Source organism: Scyliorhinus canicula, chromosome 2 (assembly GCF_902713615.1).
Source record: "Scyliorhinus canicula chromosome 2, sScyCan1.1, whole genome shotgun sequence".
NCBI lineage: Eukaryota > Metazoa > Chordata > Chondrichthyes > Carcharhiniformes > Scyliorhinidae > Scyliorhinus > Scyliorhinus canicula.
In genome coordinates, this window is record NC_052147.1 from 194,650,590 (window position 1) to 194,670,139 (window position 19,550).

At 46.0% G+C, this 19,550-nt stretch overlaps 1 protein-coding gene across 8 annotated transcripts in view; it reads left to right on the forward strand.

Moving 5' to 3' along the window:
• The window catches only part of znf385b (zinc finger protein 385B), a 743,282-nt gene that overhangs the window by 168,436 nt on the left and 555,296 nt on the right, over positions 1-19,550 (forward strand). The window contains exon 1 of one of the 8 annotated variants that reach the window (XM_038789278.1): positions 9,884-9,903. The exons of the other annotated variants lie outside the window; for them this stretch is intronic. The gene's annotated coding sequence lies outside the window, so the exon portion shown is untranslated. Of the gene's footprint in view, positions 1-9,883; positions 9,904-19,550 lie in introns of those variants that run through there. 8 annotated transcript variants of the gene reach the window in all.

Genomic DNA, 19,550 nt, shown 5'->3' on the forward strand with positions numbered 1-19,550 from the left:
GTCAGCTGGCTCACGGGGGTACAGTGGAGGGAGAGTCGCGGCTAGGAGGGGTCCTAGCCTGGGGGGGGGGATACCGGGTTGCTGCTGGATTGGCCAGGGAAGAGTTCGGTGGGGTCGGGGTGAGGTTCTATCGCCGTGGGAAACGGGCCGAATGGGTGATGGCCAGGGGCGAGCAGTCGATGGGTTATGGCTAGTCGACGGGGGAGGGGGGCGGGGTGCCCCCTGATCCGGCTGATTACGTGGAATGTGAGGGGGTTGAATGGGCCGGTTAAGCGGGCCCGGGTGTTTTCGCATCTGAAGGGGCTGAAGGCGGACGTGGCCATGCTCCAGGAGACCCACCTGAAGGTGGCGGACCAGGTCCGTCTGAGGAAGGGATGGGTGGGGCAGGTTTTCCACTCAGGGCTCGACTCGAAGAACCGGGGGGTGGCGATCCTGATAGGGAAGAGGGTGGCGTTTGAGGCGTCTGAGGTTGTGGCTGATAGTGGCGGCAGATATGTGATGGTGAGCGGTAAGCTGCAGGGTGAGAGGGTGGTGTTGGTTAATGTGTACGCCCCAAATTGGGATGATGCTGGTTTCATGAGGCGTATGTTGGGCCGCATTCCTGGCCTGGAGGTGGGGGGCTTGATCATGGGGGGGGACTTCAATACGATGCTGGATCCCCTACTGGATCGTTCTAGTTCAAGGACAGGCAGGAGGCCAGCGGCGGCCAAGGTATTGAGGGGGTTTATGGACCAGATGGGAGGAGTGGATCGCCCATGTGCACAGGGTTTATTCCCGCATTGATTTCTTTGTTTTGAGCAGGGGACTGGTCCCAAGGGTGGAGGAGGCCGAATATTCGGCTATCGCGATTTCGGACCATGCTCCGCATTGGGTGGATCTGGAGATGGGGGAGGCGCGGGACCCCCGCCCACTTTGGCGTCTGGACGTGGGGTTGTTGGCTGATGAGGAGGTGTGTAGGAGGGTTCGGGGATGTATCGAGAGGTACCTCGAGGTCAATGATACTGGGGAGGTCCAGGTGGGGATGGTGTGGGAGGCTCTGAAGGCAGTGATTAGGGGGGAGCTGATCTCCATCCGAGCCCATAGGGAGAGGGGGGAGAGGAGGAGGGAGAGGGAGAGACTGGTGGAGGAGCTGTTGAGTGTGGATAGGAGGTACGCGGAGGCCCCGGAGGAGGGATTGCTGGGGGAACGGCGTAGCTTGCAGGCCAAGTTTGATTTATTGACCACCAGAAAGGCGGAGACACAGTGGAGGAAGGCGCAGGGAGCGGTCTATGAGTATGGAGAGAAGGCGAGCAGGATGCTGGCGCACCAGCTGCGTAAGCGGGATGCGGCTAGAGAGATTGGTGGAGTGAAAGATAGAGATGGGAATGTGGTGCGGCAGGGGGCAGAGGTCAATGAGGTCTTTAGGGACTTCTATAGGGAACTGTACCGGTCGGAGCCGGTGGAAGGGGGAATGGAGAATTTTTTGGACAGGCTCCGATTTCCAAGGGTGCAGGAGGAGCAGGTGGAGGGACTGGGGGCGCCGATAGAGTTGGAGGAGCTGGTCAGTGGGATTGGCCACATGCAGTCGGGGAAGGCGCCGGGACCGGATGGGTTCCCGGTTGAATTTTATAAGAAATATGCGGACCTGCTGGGGCCCCCTGTTGGTCAGGACGTTTAATGAGGCATGGGAGGGGGGTGTTCTGCCCACGACGATGCCTCGGGCACTAATCTCCCTGATCCTGAAGCGTGATAAGGACCCCTTGCAGTGCGGTTCATACAGGCCGATTTCACTGCTGAATGCAGACGCCAAGTTGCTGGCGAAGATCTTGGCCACTAGAATAGAGGATGTGCCGGGGTGATACATGAAGATCAGACGGGTTTTGTGAAGGGGAGGCAGCTGAACACTAACGTGCGAAGGCTGCTAAATGTGATAATGATGCCGGCAGCAGAAGGAGAGGCGGAGATTGTGGTGGCATTGGATGCGGAGAAGGCCTTTGACAGGGTTGAGTGGGGGTACTTGTGGGAGGTGTTGGAGAGGTTCGGGTTTGGGGTGGGGTTTATTAAATGGGTGAGGTTGCTGTACGAGGCCCCGATGGCGAGTGTAGCGACAAATGGGAGGATGTCCGAGTACTTCAGGCTCCACCGTGGGACGAGGCAGGGGTGCCCCCTGTCCCCCTTGCTTTTTGCGCTGGCAATAGAGCCTCTTGCCATGGCTCTCAGGGAGTCGAGGAGGTGGAGGGGTTTGGTGCGAGGTGGGGAGGAGCACCGAGTGTCGCTGTATGCGGATGACTTGCTGTTGTATGTAGCAGACCCGGTGGGGGGAATGCCGGAGGTGATGGAGATTCTCGCTGAGTTCGGGAGTTTTTCGGGATATAAATTGAACCTGGACAAGAGTGAGCTGTTTGTCGTACACCCGGGAGATCAGGAGGAGGGGATTGGTAGGCTCCCGCTAAAGAGGGCAGTGAGGAGTTTTAGGTACCTGGGGGTTCAGGTGGCTAGGAGCTGGGGGACTCTGCACAAGCTCAATTTTACTAGGTTGGTGGAGCAGATGGAGGAGGAATTTAAAAGGTGGGACATGTTGTCGTTGGCGGATAGAGTACAGTCCGTTAAAATTACGGTGCTCCCAAGGTTTTTGTTTTTGTTTCAGTGCCTCCCCATTTTCGTTCCAAGGGCCTTTTTTAGGAGGGTGAACAGCAGCATTCTGGGATTTGTTTGGGCGCATGGGACTCCGAGGGTAAGGAGAGTCTTTTTGGAGCGGGCAGGGATAGAGGGGGGCTGGCGCTGCCCAAACTCTCTGGGTACTATTGGGCGGCTAATGTCTCGATGGTACGCAAGTGGGTAATGGAGGGGGAGGGGGCAGCATGGAAAAGGATGGAGATGGCGTCCTGCAGAGGCACGAACCTGAAGGCACTGGTAACGGCTCCGTTGCCGCTCCCTCCAATGAGGTACACCATGAGCCCGGTGGTGGCAGCCACCCTCAAAATTTGGGGGCAGTGGAGGCGACACAGGGGGAAAGTGGGGGGCTCGTTGGAGGCCCCGCTGCGGGGGAACCACCGGTTTGTCCCAGGGAACATGGATGGTGGGTTCCTGGGGTGGCACAGGGCGGGCATTAGGAAGTTGGGAGACCTGTTTATTGATGGGAGGTTCGCGAGCCTTGGTGAACTGTAGGAGAAGTTTGAGCTCCCCTGGGGAATATGTTCAGGTACCTTCAGGTCAAGGCGTTTGCTGGGTGGCAGGTGGAGGGGTTCCCTTTGCTGCCCCGCGGGGGGTAAGGGATAGGGTGCTTTCGGGGTGTGGGTCGGGGATGGGAAGGTGTCTGACATCTACCAGGTAATGCAGGAGGGTGGGGAGGCATCGGTAGAGGAGCTGAAGGCTAAGTGGGAGGTGGAGCTGGGGGAGCAGATTGAGGAGGGGACATGGGCGGACGCCCTGGAGAGGGTGAACTCCTCCTCTTCATGTGCGAGGCTTAGTCTCATCCAGTTCAAGGTACTGCACCGGGCCCACATGTCCGGATCTAGGATGAGTAGGTTCTTTGGGGGCGAAGACAGGTGCGTCAGGTGTTCGGGGAGTCCAGTGAACCATGCCCCTATGTTCTGGGCATGCCCGGCACTGGAGGAGTTCTGGAAGGGGGTGGCGAGGACGGTCTCGAGGGTGGTAGGATCCAGGGTCAAGCCAGGCTGGGGACTCGCGGTATTTGGGGTTGGGGTGGAGCCGGGAGTGCAGGAGGTGAAAGAGGCCGATGTTTTGGCCTTTGCGTCCCTAGTAGCCCGGCGGAGGATCTTGCTGCAGTGGAAAGATGCGAGACCTCCGAGTGTGGAGACCTGGATTAATGACATGGCGGGATTCATTAAGTTGGAGAGGGTCAAGTTCACCCTGAGGGGGTCGGTACAAGGGCTCTTTAGGAGGTGGCAGCCTTTCCTCGACTTTCTGGCTCAACGATAAGGTACTAGGTCAGCAGCAGCAGCAACCCGGGGGGGAGGGGGGAAAGGGGGGGGGGGTTTAGGGGGATAGTGTTTAAGTTAATTTGCTTATTGTTAATTTGTTCTGTTGTTTATTGGGGTTGGGGGGGGGGTGGGGGGGTTTGTTATATGCGTTGTTACGGGTGCCGGGGGATGTTTAATATTATTATTGTTATTGTTATTATTGTTTTGTTGATAAATATTTTTCAAAAAATTCCAATACAAATTATTTAAAAAAAAAAGAAAACTAGTTGGCAGACAGTAAACAATGAATAGGAATAAATAGATATTTTTCCAAATGGCAAGCAGTAACTCGTGGGGTACCGCCAGCATCGGTGCTGGGACCCCAGCTATTCACATCACAACACATCACATACTAATGATATAAGTAAGAGAACAAAATGTAATATCTCCAAATTTGCAGATGACAGAAAGCTGGGTGGGAGGATGTGAGCTGTGAGAAGGATGCAGAGATGTTTCACTGAGGTTTGGACAAGTTGAGGTGAGTGGGCAAATGCATGGCAGATGCAGTGTAATATGGGTAAACGTGAGCTTATCAACTTTGGTAGCAAAAATAGGAGGGTAGATTATTATCTGAATGGCTATAGATTGAAAGAGGGAATGTGCAACGGGACCTTGATATCCTTGTACACCAGTCGCTGAAGGTAAGCATGCAGGTTCAGCAGACGGTAAAGAAGGCAAATGGTACATTGGTTTTTATAGCAAGAGGAGCCAAGTGCAAGAGCAGGGATGTCTTGCTGCAATTACACAGGGCCTTGGTGAGGTCACACTTGGAATATTGTGCGCAGTTTTGGTCTCCTTTTCTGAAGAAGGATGTTCTTGCAACCGAGGGTGCAAAGAAGGTTTACCAGATTGATTCATAGAAGCATAGAAAATAGAGGCTGGAGGGGGCCATTCGGCCCTTTGAAATTGCCCCCTCATCCCTGATCCCCCCCCCCCCCCCCCCATAACCCTTGATCCCTTTAGCCCCGAAGAGCTATATTTAATTCCTTCTTGAAATTACACAACATTTTGCCTCAATTACTTTCTGTGGTACTGAATTTCACAGATTCACCACTCTCTCTGGGTGAAGAAATTTCTCCTCACCTCAGTCCCAAAAGGTTTACCCCTTATCCTCAAACTGTGACCTCTAGTTCTGGACTCCCCCAACAGCAGGAACATTCTTTCTGAATCTACCCTGACTAATCCTGTTAGAATTTTGTAAGTTTCTATGAGATACCCACCCACTCTTCTAAACTCCAATGAATATAATCCTAACTGATTTAGTCTTTCCCCATATGATAGTCCCACCATCTCAGAAATCAGCCTGGTAAACCTTCGCTGAACTCCCTCCATAGCAAGAACATACTTTCTCAAATAAGGACACCAAAACTGCACACAATACTCCAGGTATGGCCTGGAGACAATACCCGAGACAATTGCAGTAAAACATCTCTATTGCCATACTCAAATCCTCTTGCTAAAAAGCAAACATACATTTCCCTTTTTACTGCCTGCTGCACCTGCATGCTTACTTTCAACGACTGAAGCACGGGGACTCCAAGATCTTGCTGAGTATCCACCTCTCTCAATTTACACCCATTCAAAGAATAATCAGCCTTGCTATTTTTGCTATCGAAGTGGATAACCTCACATTTACCCACATTATACTGTATCTGCAATGCATGTACCCACTCACTCGGCCTGTCCAAATCCCACTGAAGCATCTCTGCATCGCCCTCACAGCTCATCCTCCCATCCAACATTGTATCACCTGCAAATCTGGAGATAATACATTTAGTTCCTTTGCCCAAATCATTCATATATAATGTGAACAGTTGGGGTCCAAGCACAGATCCCTATGGTACCCCACTAGTCACTGCCTGCCAATCAGAAAAAGACCCATTTATTTCAAATGTTTGCTTCCTGTCTGCTAACCAGATGTTTATCCATCTCAAGATACTACCCGTAATCCCTTGCATTTTAATTTTAGATATTAATCTGCTATGTGAGACCTTGTCGAAAGCCTTCTGAAAGTCTAAACAAACCACGATGTGGAGATGCTGGCGTTGGACTGGGGTGGGCACAGTAAGAGGTCTTGCAACACCAGGTTAAAGTCAAACAGGTTTGCTTCGAATCACAAGCTTTTGGAGAGCAGCTCCTTCATCAGGTGAATAAACCACATGCACAGGTTCTCCCTGGTCAACTCTACTAGTTACGGGCAGCACGGTGGCACAGTGGTTAGCATTGCTGCCTCACGGCGCTGAGGTCCCAGGTTCGATCCCGGCTCTGGGTAACTGTCCGTTGGAGTTTGCACATTCTCCAGGTGTTTGCGTGGGTTTCGCCCCCACAACCCAAAGATGTGCAGGGTAGGTGGATTGGCCACACTAAATTGCCCCTTAATTGGAAAAAATGAATTGGGTACTCTAAATGTATTTTTTTTTAAACCAGTAGTTACATCTTCAAAGAATTCTAGCAAATTTGTCGAGCATAATTTTCCTTTCATAAATCCATGTTGACTTTGTCTGATTACAGTACTGCTTTCTAAATGCTGTGCTATGAAATCCTTGATAATGGACTCAAGCAACTTCCCTACTAACAGCGTTAGTCTCTCTGGCCTATAGTTCCCTGTTTTCACTCTGCCTCCCTTTTTGAATAGTGGGATTACATTCACTACCCTCCAATCTGTAGGAACCATTCCAGAGTCCAAAGAATTTTTTTGACTCCTGAGATGGCAGCACTGATGTCTGAAGCAAAATTAAATTAGTTAGGATTATAGACACTGGAGTTTAGAAGAATGAGGAGAGAATCTCATAGAAACCTATATGCTTCTAACAGGACTAGGCAGGATAGATGCAGAAAGGGTGATTCTGATGGCTGGTGAGTCCTGAACCAGGGGTTACAGTCAAAGGATACCGGGTAAACCTTTTAGGACTGAAATGAGAAAGAATTTCTTAACCCAGACAGTGGTTGAGCTTGCGAAATTCGCTATAGCAGAAAGCAACTGAGGCCAAAACATGCATGTTTTCAAGAAAGAGTTAGATATAGCACTTGGGACTAAAGGGATCAATAGATATTGGGAAAGCGGGGAGAGGCTACTGAGTTGGATGGTCAGCCTTGATGATAATGAATGGCAGAGCAGGGATGAAGGGTCGAATCGCCTCCTTCTGCTCCTATTTTCTATATTTCTATGTTTCTGCTGTACGTACAAAATATGTAAGATCGGATGAGTAAGTAGTCAATCATTGACTAGTTGCAGAAATTTTTGGACCATTAGAAAAAATACATCCCATAATCGGATTCCACAATCCAAGGCTGCTTTAGGAGACTTCTTCTGGCATGTCCTACACCTGAGTCACAAGGTTCCAAGTCGAGTACTTGATCACAAAATTCAAGACTTACACTTCAACGCATTACTGAAGGAATGCTGCACTGTCATAATTTCTGTCTTTCAGATGAAATGATCCCTAAGCAGTGCTTTGTCTACCTGCTGGGGTGAATGTAGAATGCCAAAACTTGTTCACACAGGATCTATAAAGCTGGTGGTCAGAGCCAATTTCCATTCCAATAATGATCTTGTCAGATAAAAATGGAGACTAATGAGGCCGTGGAGTGATTTGAAAACAAGGTTGAGAACCTTCTCCAAACTGAGAACCACTGGAAGTCATTGAAAACAGGAATGATAGGTGGCTGGGACGTGGTGTGAGGTCGGATACAGGCAGTAGAGCTTTAGACCAGAGCCCCTGTGGAGGAAACCGAGTCAATATTTCAGTTCAACGAGCTTCCATCAGAACATGCATCCATAGTATTTTGCTTTTTGTACAAGTTCAGGGCGGGCAGAGCTGAACAATGTTACCGATTTTGAAGTCGACAGTCTTGGTGAGTGCATGGATATGCATTGGAAGTTCATCATGTAGTCAAATAAGTACCAAGATTGTGAATGGTCTATTAAACTCCGAATAATAAAATGTTAGTGCAAAAGGTGTCCATTTGGTCCATCGTATATGCTTTGGCTCTCCAAATGAGCAATTCACTTAATGCATTCACCCACCTTCTCCCTGTAACCCTGAAAATACTCCCTTTTCAGAGAACAGTCTAATTCCCTTTTGAATGCTTCAGTTGAATTTGACTCTATCAAACACTCGGGCTGTGCAACTCAGACCCCAATCACTCACTGCGTAAAACGTTTTTCTCAAACTTTTTTATTGCCAATTACTTTAAATCTGTGCTCCGTTTTTTCAATCCCTTCACAAATGGACTCCTTCACATCTCTTCTCTCTATCTACTCTGTCCAGACTCCCATGATTTTGAAACCTCTATCAAATCTCCCGTCAGCCTTCTTTTCTCCAGAGAAAACAGTCCTATCTTCTCCAATCTGTCTTCATCACTGAAGTTCATCATTCCTGGGACCATTCTCATGAATCATTTTTGCACTCTCTCCAATGTCTTCACAACCTTATTAAAAGTTTGGTGCCCCGAACTGAGGCTGAACTAATGTCCTATAAATGTTCAACATAACCTTGTTGATCTTGTCCTTGTACCTCTATTAATTAAACCTAGAATACGGCATGCTTTATGTGCCATACTGTCAACCTGTCTTGCCACCTTCAATGATTTATGCACATACCCCCTTTAGAGTTATACCCTTCGGGCGTTTTGTTTGCCGGCATTAATCACTTTTTTCTGTATTGACGTTCATCTGCCACCATTCTGCCAATTTGTCTATGTCTTTTCCATGTTCTACATTATTCTCCCTGCATCTTCCAAGTTTTGTATCATAGAATCATAGAATCCCTACAGTACATAAAGATGCCATTGGGTCTGTACCGGCCCTTTGAAAGACCATCCTACCTCCTGCTCTGTAACCTCTAAGGGGCAATTTAATATGCCCAATCCACCTAATCTGCACATCTTTGGACCATATACAGCAATGTCTAGGTCTTCATTATATATGAGGAAAAACAAGGACCCCAACACTGACTCATGGGGAACTCACTACAAACATTCTTTCAGCCCGAAAAGCAACCTTCAACCACTTCTCTGTTTTCTGACACAAAGTCTCTTTTAACTTCATGTTGCTGCTGTTCCTTATACTCTGTGAGCTATTACTTTTCTCACAAGCCTATTGTGTAGCACCGTATCAAATGCCTTTTAGAAGTCCATGTACATCACATCAACAGCATTGACCATGTGTGACCTCTCTGTTGCCTCTTCACAAAACTCCAACAATTTTGTTAAACACTATTTTACCCAATAAAATCCATGCTGGCTTTTCCTGATTAACCTGTAATTGTCCATATGTTATTAATTTTGACCCGAGTTATTGTTTTTAGAGATTTTTCACCACCAAGGTTAAACTGACTGGTCTGCAGTTGCTGGACTTATCATTGCAAACTTTTTTGAACAATCATATAACATTTGCAATTCTCCACTCATCTGACACCATGCCTGAGTAAAACTGAAAAATGAAGGCCAGTGCCTCTGCAATTTCCACGGTAACTCCCCTGGACATGTACCATCTGGTCTGGTGTTTACACACAGCCTATCCAATACCTCCTGATCAATTTTAACCTATCGTAGCGTCAGAATTATCACCTCTTTCACCATGGTCTGGGCTGCAAGGTATTCATTTAATACCTCATCTCTGCTGTCAGCCTCCATGCTTAAATCCCCCTTATGGTCCTTAATTACCTCCTCTTACTACCCTTTTACTATTTACATGCCAAAGAAGACTTTGGGATTTCCTTTTAATATTACCTTCCTTTCTCTTCTTATTTGGTTACTTACGTTCCGCTGAACTTTCAATCGTCAGCCTGGTTCTCACTTGCGTTTTCAACCTGATATCTGTCATAAGCACACTCCTTATTCTTCAGCTTAATTTCTGTCTCTTTTCTCTCTAGATTTGTTTGCTTTCCTTTTTGATGAAATATACCTCGACTGTGCCCACATTATATCTTCTTTGAAGGTAGATCATTGTTCAGCTAACATTTATTCCAATTTCTTCAGTTCAGCTTTGTTTTCACCCTGTTGAAGTTGGCTCTTCCCTACTTAATTGACCTTACTTTGGATTGTTCTTTGTCCCTTTTCCATAGTTAGCCAAACTTTCTGATAATTGACTCATAAATGTTCTAGTGCTGACACTTGATCCATTTGGCCCACTGTAATCCCAAGCATCAGGTGTAGCAGTACCTTCTTCGTCATTGGACTGGAAATATAGTGCTGCAGAAAACCCAAAAAGCTTAACAAATAATTTCAACTACAAGTATGACTTCAGGAGTCAAGCGGGCCACAAATGACCAAGAAAGAAAGAAAGAGAGTGAGATGCACATTTTGGAAGCCAAGCTGGGTACAAAGGAGCTTGAGAGGGAAAGTAAGAGAGAATTCGGGAGACAAGCAGGGTTGAGTGCTGCTGCTCATCTACAGTCGGAGCTGCACTCAGAAAGAAAAATCAAGATATCACATTGTGATCATATGCATAATGTAAGTTTGAACATAATGTTATGCATGACCTCCGACCACTAGGTGGCATTGTAAACCCATCATGTCGTGAACCAGGAATTGGGGGTTGGTCGTGCTGGGAGATGGGCGTGTTTGCAGTAGTTTCACAATAGTTGTTTAGTGTTAGTTTATTATTTTATTTATCCTAGTTATCTTACCACCCGGTTGCTTTACAATAAATTATTTTAAACTACATGTTCTGTAGTTCATCATTCACTTTGGCTTGTCTACAGAACATGACACACATCTCTGGGAAACATAAAAACATCTTTATGTTTTTAAAGTGAGGTTTATTACCATTAAGGTATTAAAGCTTACCAGTATTAGTAAGGTTTATTAACAATGGTTCGGTTTATTAGTAAGATATTAGTAAGATTTTGAATAGTAAGGTTCTAGGTATGCTCAGATTTGCTTTCCTTGGCCTTGAAGAGCTTTATAGGTCACCACATCATCTGTAATGAATCAAGGAGGCAGCTCATTACCACCTTTTCAAGGGTATCTACGGATAGGCAATAGATACAGTCCTTGCCGGGAAACTGATTTGTTAATGATTGAGGAAAAACCGACTTCAGTGATCTAAAAACTTTATGTATTTAATTCTTATTGTCATTGAAGAATATACATGGACTCACTTATTTCCAGATAAATATATCTAACCAGCCACTGTAAGGTCAAGTGCTTTGCCTCAGAAAATGTGTTAATTAAACACCAAAGCCTAAGCATTGTACCCCGGAGCATAAATAATAATGGAAAAACAAATACAGAGAATGCTGGAAATCTGAAATAAAACCAAAGTTTTTGGAAATAGCCAACAGGTCTGACAGCATCTGTGGATAGAGAAACATAAATGTTTCAGGCCTTGGAGCCTTTCATCAGCACTGTTTATTATAGATCTAATAAATAGAAGCTCAAGAAGGACACTGGACACTGCCTGTAGAAAATTGCTGTATGCAAGTGAGAGAGTTCCAAACACTGTTCCCTGGTGGGTGATTTACAGAGTTACTCAACCAGGTGCAATGTTGACAATGATGACATTCCATTTAAGATATTAAGGTGGTGCTCCAGGGAACAGTGTCAGATCTCTTACTTTCCTTGTGAGGTCATTGAATTTTTTATGCACTGGTCAGGTGTCCAGAGGGTGAGGAAAAAGCCACTCTGTTAGTACCTAGAGTACACTAGCAATTCTTTTAATTGATTTTATTTCCAGTGAGCTCAGTAAGTGGGGTCTCCTTGTATGCATCTTGTCCAAGAGGGTCCAGAGATTTGTGACACTGAATTTTCAGTACATCAGGAAAATTAGTCAAAAATGAAACCGATTTTTATTTCCATATGAAGGAGCAATTTAGCATGGCCTATCCACCTACCCTGGACATCTTTGGATCGTGGAAGTGAGACCCACGCAGACACGGGGAGAATGTGCAAACCCCACACGGACAGTGACCCAGGGCCGAGGATTGAACCCGCGTCCTTGGCGCCTTGAGGCAGCAGTGCTAACCACTGTGCCGGCCCACATGAGACGGATTTTTTTTTAATGTATACTAACATCAGTGAACATTTTGCAAATTTTCAGCAAATAAGCAGGCTCATAGATTTGGCCTCCTATAGATAGAATGTCTATGCGCTTCACAGGCATTTTTAAAAGAAGATGCCATCCTTCAAAAGTAGTCTTGAAAAATCAGAAAAATCCTCAGACAAGAAATGAATTTAGCTGCATGTTGTGACAAAAGCTAAAAGAAATGACCATCACCTACCCATTCATGCTCCAAAAAGGTGTTCTGTTTTGAGTCACTGCAGACTTTCATACCCTGCAGCCACAGGTGTATTTCTACCCACCTTCAATGCCAGTTAATGCAAATAGTGCAAGCTGTTCTTTTTGTAATGATGTCATGGACACAGGATGGGAAGGAATTTGAAGGACAATCTTGGGCTGGTTTACATTGACAGTGACCCCACTTCCATCATCCTCTGAGGCAGAGAGTTCCAAAGTTGCACAACCCTCTGACAGGGTAAAAAAACTTCTCCTCGTCTTTGTCCAATAAGGGTGACCCCTAATTTTAAAACAATGCCCCCTAGTTCTGGACTTTCTTACAAGAGGAAACATCCTTTCCACATTGATATACCCTGCCCGGATCCTATAGGCTGGGGACAATTGGTTACCCCATGGTACTTGAGAAATATGAGCTCCCCCCATTGAGAGGAGAGTAGGGCAATCATTAGCAGCACAGCTGTATTAATAGAGCTGACCAGTGTGGTACCAGCTAGAGAGGGAACCAGTAGTGAACTACTGACCCTATGTACATACGCTTGTAAATTAAGTTACCTTTCTGCTTGACTCTGCACACTTGTGCAGGATTCTTCGTGGCCCTCATAAAACACATCAATGCCATTCAGGATCTTGTATACTTCAATCAAGTCACCCCTCACTCCTCTAAACTCCAGCGGAAACAAGCCCAGCATATCCAACCTATTATCATAAGACAAACCGCTCATTCCAGGTATCAATCCAGTAAACCTCATCTGAACCTCTTCAAACTTATTTACATCCTTCCCTAAATAATGAGACCAAAAGTGAACACAGTATTTAAGATATCTCACCAATGTCCTGTATAACTTGAAATGAAATGAAAATCGCTTATTGTCACGAGTAGGCTTCAAATGAAGTTACTGTGAAAAGCCCCTAGTCGCCACATTCCGTCGCCTGTTCGGGGAGGCATAACATCGTTAATTTTTATGTTCAACTCCTCTCATGGAACAGAATAGCATTCCATTAGCTTTCATAATTACATGTTGTACTTGCATACTAACACTTTGAGACTCATACATATGAGGACACCAACATCCCTCTGCACTATAGAATTCTGCTGTCATTCCCCATTTAAGCCATGCATTGCTTTGTTAATCTTGTTGGCAACGTGAACAACTTCACATTTTCCCACATTATGCTCCATCTGCCACATTTTTGCCCACTCACTCAACCTATCTATATGCATCTGCAAACTCCTTATTTCTTCTTCACAATGTACTTTTCTACTTATCTTTCCAGAATTCCAAGTACTGTGCATCTACAGGTGCCCCTCTATCCACAGCGCATGCTATTCGTTTAAAGAACTCCAGTAAATTGGAAAAATCTGATAGAACATTTCCAGAATCGAATGAATTTTGGAAAATGAATACCAACTGTCTAATTAACCACCTTTTTTAAGATCCTAGGATGAAATCTATCTGGACCCGGCGACTTGTCAGCCCACATCTCCGTCAGTTTGCTCAGTACTGTTTGCCTAGTGATTGTAATTTCACCAAGTTTCCAACTTCTCTCCACATCCCGATTTACAGCTGTTACAAGAATGTTTTTTGTATCCTCTATAGGGAAGACAGAAACAAAATTTTTGTTCATTTCATCTGCCGTTTCTATATTTTGTAATATTAACTCTCCATTCCCACTCTCTAGAGCACCACCTTCTCTTTCTCTGTTTAAATAACTGCAGAAACTATTTGCTATCTGTTCTTACATTCCTAGCTAACTTCCCCTCATCCTTACTCCTGATCCGTTTTAGTCATTTTTTGTGTTCTTTATATTCTGACCTATCATTAAACCTGCCACTCATCTTTGCGGAGTTAAATGCTTTTTCCTTAAGTTTGATGCTCCCCTATCTTTATTTAAACATGGATGGTGGGTCCTCCCTTTAGAATTTTTCTTTACATTATGAATATACTTAGTCTGGGTATTCCTAAATATCCCTGAAGTGTCTGACACTGCTTCTCTATTGGTCTATCTCTAATAAAGTATCCCAGTTCATTTTACCTAACTCTACTTTCTTGCCCACATTGTTGCCCTTATTTAAGTTTAAAATAACAAGTCTTGGACCCACTGTTCTTCCTTTCAAATTTAATGTAAAATTCAATCATATTGTGGTCGCTGCTACCTCAGGGTCATTAATTAGTCCTGCCACGTTACATAATACCAAATCGAAAATAGCCTGCTCTCTTCTAGAACCAGCTACTGCCTACTCTCTTCCAGAACATGATTGCTCTTAGAAACTATCTCAAAAAGCATGTCTATGAACTCCTTGCGGGATTTTCCGAACCCCCGCCAGGTCGGAGAATCCCCGGGGGGTGGCGCGAATCCTGCCCCGCTGCCCCAACGCCGGCTGCCGTATTCTCCGGCACTGGTTTTCGGGCGGGAACGGGGTACACGCCACGCGGTCGGGGGCTGTTGGCAGCGGCCCCCACTGGCAATTCTCTGGACCCCGATGGGCCGAGCGGCCATCCGTTTTTGGCCAGTCCCGCCGACGTGGGTTGCGCATGTGTTAAGTAATGGGTTAAGAGCCATTCCAATTAGTTGTCTCATTTATGTTAAGTATCCAATAATTAACACTGATTATGTAAAGGGGCTTCAGGTGGTCTTTGTGTCAGGTGATGTGAAGTTAGAGTTTAGTGCAGAGTCTGTTGAAGTAAATTAAAGATGTTTGTGGAAAGGGAGCAGTACATTTATACAAACTCTTTTTGTACAACAGCAGCTAAATGTCTAACAAATGGTAGCAGAAGATGGTTGCTGTGCAAATGTGAAGGATTCAAAGATACAACTTTTCCAGACCAAACCAAGGAGTGAGTGAGAACAAAAAAACCAAAACAAAGATATATGGCTGAACCTAGGATAGAAAAGGCCGGCTATGACTACCCCCCCCCCCCCCCCCCCCCCCCTTATTTTCTGAAAGGGGATTGTACGACCAATGGAGAAGTGCAGTAGTTATGTGGACTAAGGTAATTGCCTTGGGAAAGAGAAAACAAGGTATGGCATTGGCTCTTTCTCTACCTTATGACAGTAAAATCCGGAGGATAGTGTTTTCTGAGCTGGAATTGGAAGAGTTAGACTCAGAAGAAGGTTTTCAGACTATTACATTATCTGGATAAGATTTAGAAGAAGGATGACTTGTTAAGTGCGTATGAAGCATGGTCGGATTTTGATAGGTTCCGTAAAATAGAGGAATTCTCCAGTGAAGACTATATAATGGAATTTGGCAGACTATATGAAAAGCTGTAGAAACACAACCTGGAATTTCCACAGTCTTTGTTGGCCTTTAAATTACTTGACTGTGCCAGAGTGAGCAACACGGATAGGTTCCTGATTTTGACAGGAGTTTAGCTTGCGGATAAGGAAACCTTATTCAATCAGATGACAGAAGCTTTAAAGAAGTTTCTGGGGAAACATTCGATTCCGATGGCTCTGATGACCCAAATAGATCAGCCTGCAATAAAGCAGAATATGGAAGATACACGACTAACAGGATTGCAAAATCATATGACTACAAACAGGTTTGAAGACTACAGAAGGAGATCGGGACCTGGAAATTATGAAGACAGAAACCCAGTTAGAACCTACAATAGGAAGATGAACCCCAGAAATGCACGGGGCATGATAAATTGATGTTTCGATATGATTCTCAATACCATTATGCTTTCAACTGTCCAACACGTTATAATAGAGTATTTGAAGCGACACATGGTATGAAGAGTCAGAATAGATAGTGACCAGAAATAAGGCATTGTCCTATTAACAAGCAGTTTTACGCCGGTAATGAGGGTGTTGGTTGCAGAATCCTTCAATTGTGCTGTATTGGACAGTGGCTGCACATCTACTGTGTGTGGAATTGTCTGGTTAAAATGTTACCTGGACTCCTTGAATGCTGAAATCGGAACAAGGTTAACGAATTTGAAAGTTCCACAAGTTTCAGGTTTGGGGATGATAATACTCTGAAGTCGCTGAAAAGAGTGGTGATCCCTTGCAATATTGCTGGAGTGAATGATTTCATTAGCACAGATGTTGTATCAAGTGAGACACCTTTGCTTCTGAGCAGACCGTCGATGAAGAAAGCACACATGAAACTGGATATGGAACAGGATAAGGTTACAGTTTTTGGAAAGACAGTGGACTTGCAATTTACACAGTCGGGACACTATTGTATTCCATTACTGACAAATAATATTTCAAGTACAGTTGCTAAGGATTTGTTAATGGCAGTTGAAAATGGAACTTTAGCTGATAAAAAGCTTGTTGTATTAAAACTGCACAGGCAATTTGCGCACCCGTCTCCTCGGAGGCTGAACAATTTATTAAAAGATGCAGGGATAAGGGATGAAGACTGTACTAAGTTAATAGAACAGGTTAGTGATCGCTGTGACGTTTGTCGGAAGTACAGAAGGACACCAGCACGACCGATAGTAACCCTACCTTTGGCCAGGGATTTTAACACCATTGAGGCCATGGACCTTAAGATCTGGGATAAAGCCAATAATATATTTACTTTGCATTTCGTAGATTAGCTATTATTAGCCCTATTATTAGCTCTATTAGCCACAAAGGCATGGGAATGCAAATCTACAGATATGAAGGCTGCCTTCTTGCAGGGGCATCAGCTCCAGAGAGACATTTTTCTCCGTCCTCCTAAAGAGGCAGCTAACACAGAAGGGGTACTCTGGAAGTTGAACAAATATGTATATGGATTAAATGATGTGTCTAGAGTCTGGTACTTTTCGGTACGGTCAGTTTTGTTAAAGTTAGGCTTTTGCCAGTTAAAGTCAGATCCGGCAATGCTTTACTGGCACTATAAAGGAAATCTTTCTGGCATTTTTATGATGCATGTCAATGATTTTTTTGTGGGGTGTCATTAGTGATTTTGAAGCTATTGTAATCTCTGGTTTGAGGAAAGAATTCAGGGTTGAAAGTCAGGTTTCCGGTGCATTTAAATATATTGGACTGGAAATCGGACAGACTAAGTTAGGGGCAATTTCACATCAGCAATCTTATTTGGAAAGCATAAGCATAAGGGGCTGTTTAGCTCACAGGGCTAATCGCTGGCTTTGACAGCAGACCAAGGCAAGCCAGCAGCACGGTTCGATTCCCGTAACAGCCTCCCCGAACAGGCGCCGGAATGTGGCGACTAGGGGCTTTTCACAGTAACTTAATTTGAAGCCTACTCGTGACAATAAGCGATTTTCATAAGCCCAATAGAAATTAGCCGTGGCCGGGTTTTACAAAAAGGCGGAATAGTTTCAAAGATGGAAAAAGAACAACTGCAAAGTTTAATTGTGCAACTGAATTGGTCAGGTAGACAGACTAAAGTGGACGTAAGTTTTAAAAAAATAATAATTTTTATTGAAATATTTTGTATTTATATACAACGAACCACAATAAAATACCAACAATAACAATAATGATAACAGTCATACGCATTCGCCCATCCTTAATGAACAACAAAACATATTAACAACAACTTAAGTTCACACAATATTAAGTTAAATAACCATAAAAAAAATAGAAACAATAAAGAACACCCTCCTTCCCCCTTGCCCGGGTTGCTGCTGCTATTGACCAAGTTACCTATCTTTGAGCCAGAAAGTCCAGAAAAGGCTGCTAACGTTTATAGAACCCTTGTACTGATCCTCTCAGGGCAAATTTTACCCTCTCCAATTTTATAAATCCCGCCTTGTCACTAATCCAGGTCTCCACACTTGGGGGCCTCGCATCTTTCCACTGCATCAAGATCCTCCGCCGGGCTACTAGGGACGCAAAGGCCAGAACACCGGCCTCTTTCGCCTCCTGCACTCCTGGCTCCGCCGCAACTCCAAAAATCGCGAGTCCCCAACCTGGTTTGACCCTGGATCCAAACACCCTCGACACCGTCCCCGCCACCCCCTTCCAGAATTCTTCCAGTGCCGGGCATGCCCAGAACATATGGGCATGATTCGCTGGACTCCCCGAACACCTGATGCACCTGTCCTCACCCACAAAGAACCTACTCATCCGAGTCACAGACATATGGGCCCGGTGCAGCACCTTAAATTGGATGAGACTAAGCCTCGCACCGGAAGAGGAAGAGTTGACTCTCTCCAAGGCATCCGCCCAAGTCCCATCCTCTATCTGCTCCCCTAGTTCCCCCTCCCATTTAGCCTTCAGCTCCTCCACTGACGACTCCTCCACCTCCTGCATTACCTTATAAATGTCAGACACCTTCCCCTCTCCGACCCACACCCCCGAAAGCACTCTGTCCATCGCCCCCCGCGAGGGCAGCAAAGGAAGTTCCTCCACCTGTCGCCTAGCAAACGCCTTTACCGCAAGTATCTGAACATGTTCCCTTGGGGGAGCCCAAATTTATCTTCCAGTTCCCCCAGGCCCGTAAACCTCCCGCCAATAAACAGGTCCCTCAATTTACTGATGCCCACCCTTTGCCACCCCCTAAATCCCCCATCAGTGTTCCCCGGGATGAACCGATGATTTCCACCTCATGGAGCCTCCATCGAGCCCCTTGTTTCCCCCCTATGCCGTCTCCACTGTCCCCAGATTCTTAGGGTCGCCACCACCACCGGGCTCGTGGTATACCTCTTAGGAGAGAGCGGCAACGGCGCCGTTACCAAAGCACCCAGGCTCGTACCTCTACAAGACGCCATCTCCATTCTTTTCCACCCCCCCCCCTCCATCACCCATTTACGCACCATTGACACAAAGGCCGCCCAATAGTACCCCAAAAGTTTGGGCAGCGCCAGCCCGCCTCCATCCCTCCCTCGCTCCAGGAAAACCCTCTTCACTCTCGGAGTCCCATGTGCCCCCACGAAGCCCAAAATACTGCTAGTCACCCTCCTAAAGAAGGCCCTGGGGATGAAGATGGGCAGGCACTGAAAGAGGAACAAGAACCTCGAAAGCACCGTCATTTTGACGGACTGCACCCTCCCCGCCAACGACAATGGTAGCATGTCCCACCTCTTGAAGTACTCCTCCATCTGATCCACAAGCCTGGTGAAATTATGCTTGTGAAGAGTCCCCCAGTCCCTGGCCACCTGCACCCCCAGGTACCTAAAACTCTCCCCTGCCCTCCTAAGCGGGAGCCTACCAATTCCCTCCTCCTGGTCCCCAGGGTGCACCACAAACACCTCACTCTTGCCTAGATTTAGTTTATAGCCTGAAAAGGTCCCAAACTCAGCTAGCAGCTCCATCACCCCCAGCATCCCTCGCAACGGGTCCGCCACATACAGTAGCAGGTCATCGGCATACAACGACACCCTATGTTCCTCCCCACCCCGCCCCAGCCCCTCCACCTCCCTGAATCCCTCAACGCCATC